Below are 8,466 nucleotides of genomic sequence, written 5' to 3' on the forward strand. Positions count from 1 at the left end.
TTGCCATTGGTATAGGCAGGCAAGTCTTCGGGTGCATCCATTTCCGAAAGAGATTCCTCCATATTGGATTCTCCACCAGTCCTAGACATATCAGATTGCTGAGAGCTTCCCTGAGGATCAAGGCAATGTGCTATATCTCTAGTGTCTAACTGTGACATTGTAGACGGGTCAGGACTGAACGTGCTACCCCATAAGGACGGGCTCTTACCAAGTGCACCTTTGGAGGGCATCACGCCACTGGATTGCGTCTCCTTAATGCAGGATGGCGTTGTATCCGAAATTTCTGACGATCAAGAGGTAAGGAGGAATTCGAGATTTGACTCATACCGACAACCCACTCCGGGCTATTTGATGTCTGAGATGCCTCGCAAAGGCTCTGGGGCCCACCTACTACTGGCGATTCGCTTAACTTCCTTACCTTATTTGTAGCACTCTCCAGCTTCCTCGTTGTCAGCAGCAGAGTTATCCAAAGTCCCTTTATTTTGTTGACTGGAAGGAACAGACTCGGCAGAAACCCCAATTTCCATATCATCCCGCAAAGGTTCTACACAGTCAACTCTATATATGATTTATTTGACAGCATCGCTGGCGATGTTGTCATCAATTATTTGAAGGCCATTGGCCTTTATCATAAAATATAAATTTTAATTGTCATAAATATCTGTAGATAAACAGTTATATACATATAGATTTATACATGTGCTATAACCCTGGTTTTCGAGTTTTAACTCTTATTTTTCTTTTATACGATTTTAAACATGTCTGTACTTTTTGTTTTACTTTTGATGTTCATATTATCATATCGAAAACCTTAACCGTCTCGCGTTTTCACCTTGTTCTCGCCACGATATGGCTGAAATATTGCCGATGTGGCGTTAAGCCATAATCATTCATTCATTCATTCATTCCATATCATCCCCATGTCCCTGACTATAATTACCATCATCATCTCCTCGACCTTCACCCCCGTGGGGTTTCCGGGGTGATAAGAATAGGGCCTCAGCCCTCTAGGCAAGCTTGTCGTAAAAGTCGACTAACCTAGAGCTCTCCTGTGTGAGCCCGGTGAATATAATAGGCTCACATCTTCTCGGTTGTGTGAGAGGCAACCGGGGAGCGACCTGTTTTCCGTGGGTTGCGACCCGTAATCTCCGAGGACGGGATCCTGGTGGCTGAGGGTGGGTTGGTCTTGCGAGATCCTCCGCTTTGGCCCTTACTTGGAGTGAAACGGGAGGTCGGATGGGCCCGGTCCGATCAATCGGCTTGGTCATGTCTTGCCTCTACGTGGTTCCAATTGCCTCAATAACAGCATATCGTTTGGCGAACAAATATTATTTCTGAAATATCGTTTGTAGGACTACGTTTTGAGGCGGTGGCTCATGGGTCAATCGAGTAGATTGAATTTAACCTGTTGGTATAAATCAATCTGTTCGAGTATACCTCATATGGAATCCTTGGTGCCTTTCCTGCTGGGTATCCCCAGGTTCAGACATCGCCCTTGTTGGCACTCCGTGGTGGGTGGGGAACATATGGGCTGAATTGTATATACATATTGCCATGTCATCTATAAACCTTAATTCGAATGTTTTAAATCTAAATACCAGGTCTTCCTCTCAGCCGATTTCAAGCGCTGACAAAAAGAGGAAATTAGAGGTTTTGTCGGATTCGGCTGATAACGGACAGGACAGCTGGCCGGCCTTTATCGTTCTCTCAACAAAGAGTGAACAAAAGCCGGCCTCCAAAATTCATCCATTTGTACTGAAAAGGGCCCTGCAGGGTTCAGCAGGTACATTAAAAAACGTCAAGAAATTACGATCCGGAGACATTCTTATTGAATGTTTCCGGAAACAACAGTCCATAAATTTATTAGCTTTAAACAAAATAAATGATATTCCTGTGTATACATCCCCCCATAACTCCCTGAACAGCTGTCAGGGAATTATACGTGACAGAGATCAGGATATCATTGATCTATCAGAAGAAGAAATCTGCACTGAACTGAAGTCACAAGGTGTTACCAGAGTGAAACGCTTCAATATGAAGAAATCTGGTAACATCATTAAACTAAATACATATCTTCTCACCTTCAACAGTAAATCTATTCCGTCATATATTTACATTGGCCCGTATAGGGTTGGTGTGGACTTATATATACCTAACCCAACACGTTGTTTCAAGTGTCAAAAGTTTGGCCATGGCAAGGGCCAGTGTAAAAATAAACTGATTTGTTTCCGGTGCGGCAGCGAGGGTCATGATGGTTTCGACTGCAGCAGCACAGCAAAGTGCTGCAATTGTGGTGGAGATCACATGGCCTCCTCTAGGGACTGCCCACTTTTTGTAAAAGAAAAACAAATAATCACAATAAAGACTAAAAACAATATATCATATCAGGAGGCCCGGAAATTGGTCTCCCCTCCTAACATTTCACTGCAGACTTCATTTGCCAATGCGGTCAAGCGAGTAGCATCTGTTGCTACTCAAACATCAATGACTTGGCCCATTGGAAACCAGAAACCATGTCTTATTTCTGTTGAACCTACTGTTCGACCTGCTTTTAATACGTCCTCAACCCAGACTGCCTCAATACAACAGATCAAACCAGCCAATAACACTGACCAACCCGATATTCCTAAACCTAGTCAACCTAAAAACAAAAATGTGTCCGAAAATAAACCTCAAAATAAAAACAATAAACCTAGTAAACCCAGTGGCCCAACAGAGCGTCCCTCTAAGGCCACTGGGGACCCTGTCCAAACTTATAATAAATTTGGACCGTTGGAGGACGTTGGTTTTTCAACATCAGATTCGGATGTGATGGATACATCACCCGCACCAGGGAGATCTAACAGCCGATCTCCCAGGATGGGTCGTCCACGGTCCAAACATAAAGAAAAATCTCCTATACGTCTCCCTCCGTAATGGCGATATACGACAAAATTATACAGTGGAATTGTCGAGGCCTTAAGGTCAATTTTATTGAAATAACACAGCTTGTTCAATCATTAAATCCTATAGCCCTGTGTCTTCAGGAAACTCATTTGAAAACATCTGACAAAGATAAAATAACTCTTAAAAATTACTCATTATACAGTACGTACTCTAATGAAGAAGATCGAGCTGCAGGCGGCACCTCTATCTTCGTCAATAACAATGTTATTCACAGCCCTGTTGCTCTGGATACAGAGCTTCAGGCTGTGGCCGTTCGTGTTTCATTATGTGAAACAATCACATTATGTTCAGTGTATATTCCCCCGAACATTTCTTTGTCAGCTTTGCAGTTACATAATTTAAAAGAATGAATGAATGAATGATTATGGCTTAACGCCACATCGGCAATATTTCAGCCATACCGTGGCGAGAACAAGGTGAAAGCAAGAGACGGTTAGGGTTTTCGATATGACAATATGAACACCAAAAGTAAAACAAAAAGTACAGACGTGATTAAAATCGAATAAAAGAAAAATAAGATTTAAAACTCGAAAACCAGGGTTAGAGTACATGTATAAATATATATAACTGTTTATCTATAGATATCCATGACAATTAAAATTTATATTTTATGATATAGGCCAATGGCCTTCAAACAATTTATGACAACATCGCCAGCGATGCTGTCAAACAAATCATATATAGAGTGGACTGTGTAGAATCTCTGCCGAACATGGGCAAAGTCTACACAGTCAACCAGAATATGTTTGATGCCATATTGAGCATCACATCCAACACACTCGGGAGCACTGCTCCCATCCAAGATGAAATTGTGTGTCAGATGAGAATGTCCAATACGGCATCTGGTTAAAACGACTTGGTCTCTACGAGACATATCAAATGTATATGAATTATAGCCAATGACCGGATGAATGGCATGCAGTTTATTATGGACCTGCAAGTTCCATTCACCCTGCCAAAGGCCACGAATATATTTAAGAATATTGGACTTCATGTCAGTATAAGGGATTTTTATCTTAGATATGGGTTTATTTAGGGCAGCTTTCGCCTCCCTGTCTGCGACTGTGTTTCCATGGATACCAATATGACTTGGTATCCAGCAGAATATAATATCTTTACCTCTTCTAATTAATTTCCTATGTATAGCTAAAATTTGAAGGATCAAGGGATTTTTAAATTTATTATTCTGTATTGCCAATAGGCAAGACAACGAGTCAGTGCATATCATTGCCCTCTGGGCACACCCAGAAGAAACATATGATAAGGCCAGGAGTATACCTCTGGCCTCGGCAGAGAATATTGAAGAAGAGGATGGAAGACGAAAGGAAGAGACTCGCTGCTCCATGACAGCCGCAGTCGCAACCCTGTCCCCATCCTTCAACCCGTCAGTATATATAAATTTATAATCCATATAATTAGCTTTAATTTCAGCAAAACCTTGCTGAATTATAAGAGAATTTATATTCGATTTATTATATTTACGTAGATCAAATATTAGTTTAGGTTGTGGGAGAAGCCATGGAGGAGACTCCGGAAAAGACACCGGAGCTATATCCTCCAGCTTGATGTTAGCTCCCACAATATGGTCCCGTATACGAAGACCGAACGAAGGGATCTTGTTAGGACATTTAGTATATTTGTCTACATACAATGGATTGAAAACACAGTCGTAGGCAGGGTTTGTTGGATGTGGTTTAAGCTTTGTAGCATATTGAAGGCTAAGTTTTATACGTCGGTTATATAAAGAAGGCTCATTTGCCTCCACGTATAAACGTTCTACTGGTGAGGTTCTAAAAGCACCAAGGCTGAGCCTCAAACCTTGGTGATGAACAGGATCCAACATTTTAATGTACGAATTCCTAGCGGAACCGTAAATGATGGATCCATAGTCCAATTTAGACCTCACCAGAGAACGATATAAATTAAGTAAAACTGATCGGTCAGCACCCCAATCGGTGCTAGACACGACCTTAATTATATCGAGAGCCTTTGTACATTTAGCTTTAAGCATTTTTATATGAGGTGTAATTGATATTCGATTTTTTGTCAAAAATAAAACCCCTAAAAATTTATTTTCTCCAACAATTTTCACTGGTTTACCAAAAAAATTAAGTTCAGGGTCTAGAGGGAATTTCCGTTGATTACAAAAATGCATACCGACGGTTTTAGATGCGGAAAATCTAAAACTATTGGCAACTGCCCATTTCTCGATCTTATTGAGACAAAGCTGCAGCTGCCGCTCGATGTTATTCATATTTTAAGCACGGTAGCATATCAGGAAATCATCTACATATAAAAAAAACCTCTGTGCCAGATGTCAATGTTATAGCCAAACTAAACTATCAGGCAAAAGAAAGGTGTCACCGTATTTTTTTTCATAAAAAAAAAGTAAAAGCGCGGTTCCGGGTTTGATTCTAAGCAGGACTTAGTGTATGAATGCATAGTTTCCTCTACCAGAACGCATCGTCACCAACGCAGCAACTGGAATTGTGAAATTGCGACCACATGCAAAACGTCCTTTCGAGGCATGGCTCGTGATGCACGTGCGGTAATGTTGCATAAATACTCTTGCTCGAAAGAGAAGACATTCAGTGACCGAAAAAACACCAACAGTATGCCAAGACTTACGCAAGCGCAACGAGACCAGGCCATCGGTATGTCCACCATGGCAGTCTCGCAACGTCACATTGCAAGAACGTTCAACTGCAGCCAAACCACCATCAGGAGGTTGTTGATACGCTATCAGCAGACAGGCCAGACCCAAGACAGACCAAGATCGGGAAGACCGAGGCTGAAGATCGCTACATCCGGCAGATCCACCTCCGAAACGTCAACAGCGGCGACGGCACTAGGCCATGTCATCAGCCCCAGAACAACACTGTGTCGTCTTCGTTCAACTCCCCCGTGGGGTTTCCGGGGTGATAAAAATAGGACGTCAGTCCTCTAGGCAAGCTTGTCGTAAAAGTCGACTAACCTAGAGCTCTCCTGTGTGAGCCCGGTGAATATAATAGGCTCACATCTTCCCGGTTGTGTGAGAGGCAACTGGGGAGCGACCTGTTTGCCTTGGGTTGCGACCCGTGATCAACGAGGACGGGATCCTGGTGGCTGAGGGCGTGTTGGTCTTGCGAGATCCTCACGCCCAACACGTCACTTTGGGCCTTACTTGGGGAGAGACGGGAGGTCGGATGGGCCCGATCCGATCAATCGGCTTGGTCACGCCTTTCCTCTGCGTGGCCCCAAAATTTCTCCATAACACCACTCAGTAAAGAATAAATGTTATTTCTGAAATTTTGTTTGCGGTACTACGTTTTCAGGCGGTGGCTCATGGACCAATCGAGTAGTATGTGTCTGATGTGTGACCTTATTAGCCTAATGGGGTTTGCTTATGGACGTGGAGTCCTTGGTGCGTTTCCTGGTGGGTAACCCCAGGTTCAGGCATCGCCCTTGTTGGCACTCCGTGGGTGGGGTGGGGAACACGTGGGGTGAATTCGTATTATATATTGATTATGTCTATCCTAACCCTTCCAAACCAAATGTATCTAACAAATAAAATAACCAGGTCTTCCTCTCATCCGACTTCGTCGAATGCTGACAAAAAGAGGGAGTTAGAGGTTTTGTCAGGCTGCCTTGATAATGCGCAGGATACATGGCCGCCTTTCATCGTTCTCTCAACAAGGAGTGAACAGAATGAATGAATGATTATGGCTTAACGCCACATCGGCAATATTTCAGCCATATCGTGGCGAGAACAAGGTCAAAAAGTGAGATGGTTAAGGTTTTCGATATAATAATATGAACACCAAAAGTAAAACAAAAAGTACAGACATGTTTAAAATAGTATGAAAGAAAAATAAGAGTTAAAACTCGAAAACCAGGGGTTGTGCCCAGAGGGCAATGATATGCACTGACTCGTTGTCTTGCTTATTGGCAATACAGAACAATAAATTTAAAAATCCCTTGATCCTTCAAATTTTAGCTATACAGGAATTAATTAGGAAGCTAATTAGAAGAGGTAAAGATATTATATTCTGCTGGATACCAAGTCATATTGGTATCCATGGAAACACAGTCGCAGACAGGGAGGCGAAAGCTGCCCTAAATAAACCCATATCTAAGATAAAAATCCCTTATACTGACATGAAGTCCAATATTCTTAAATATATTCGTGGCCTTTGGCAGGGTGAATGGAACTTGCAGGTCCATAATAAACTGCATGTTATTCATCCGGTCATTGGCTATAATTCATATACACTTGATATGTCTCGTAGAGACCAAGTCGTTTTAACCAGATGCCATATTGGGCATTCTCGTCTAACGCACAATTTCATACTAGATGGGAGCAGTGCTCCCGAGTGTGTTGGATGTGATGCTCAATATGGCATCAAACATATCTTGGTTGACTGTGTCGACTTTGCCCATGTTGGGCAAAGATTCTACACAGTCAACTCTATATATGATTTATTTGACAGCATCGCTGGCGATGTTGTCATAAATTATTTGAAGGCCCTTGGCCTATATCATAAAATATAAAATTTAATTGTCACAAATATCTATAGATAAACAGTTATATACATATAGATTGATTTACACATATACTATAACCCTGGTTTTCGAGTTTTAACTCTTATTTTTCTTTTATACGATTTTTAACAGGTCTACTTTTTGTTTTACTTTTGATGTTTATATTATCATATCGAAAACCTTAACCGTCTCGCGTTTTCACCTTGTTCTCGCCACGATATGGCTGAAATATTGCCAATGTGGGGTTACGCCATATTCATTCTAGGTCAGTCGCCTTTCACGACAAGATTATCTGCAGAGTCTATCGGAGCTGGGGCTTAACATATTTCCACTACACACTGCAAGTAGCTTGGGCCGTGGAAGGCCTAGTCGTGGAAGCAAATGAAAACTGCGGGCCTGTATTCCAACAAATCCGACCAGGGTGTGGGGACCACCAGGTCCTGAGGAAGGATCTACTTTCCCTATCCCCCTGCGTGCGGTCCAAATAAATGCATTTATTGCGTCAGGTAGAAACCTCAATCCACCAAATCCAGGTCTAACCTGACGCGTTTGACCATAGCAATGGAGATGAACCACGCGAGGTGCATACGGCACGCTCTTTCGTGACCCACCACTTCTGCTAGGTCACGTGACCACAAGTTACTGCCCCTCCCCCCGTGGGATCTCCGGGGTCATAAGAGTAGGACCCCAGTTCTCTAGGCAAGACTGTCGTACGAGGCGACTAGCTTAGAGTGTGGTTCTGGTGAATAGAATAATTTCACAGCCTCCCTGGGCTTGTCGTACAAAGTGAATAAAAGGGTCAACCTGTTTGCCGTGGGTTGCGACCCGTGATAGGGGAGGACGGGATTCTGGTGCCTGAGGGCGGGTTGGCCTTGCGAGATCCTCACGTATAACAGTCTACTTCGGTCCTTACTTCTGCAAAGACGGCCGGTCGGAGGGCCCGTTCCGAGGTCACGCCAGTCCGGATGTCCGGGCATCAACCTTCATATATCTCGATTT

The sequence above is a fragment of the Liolophura sinensis genome, unplaced genomic scaffold (assembly GCF_032854445.1).
Source record: "Liolophura sinensis isolate JHLJ2023 unplaced genomic scaffold, CUHK_Ljap_v2 scaffold_16, whole genome shotgun sequence".
In the NCBI taxonomy this organism is placed as follows: Eukaryota; Metazoa; Mollusca; class Polyplacophora; order Chitonida; family Chitonidae; genus Liolophura; species Liolophura sinensis.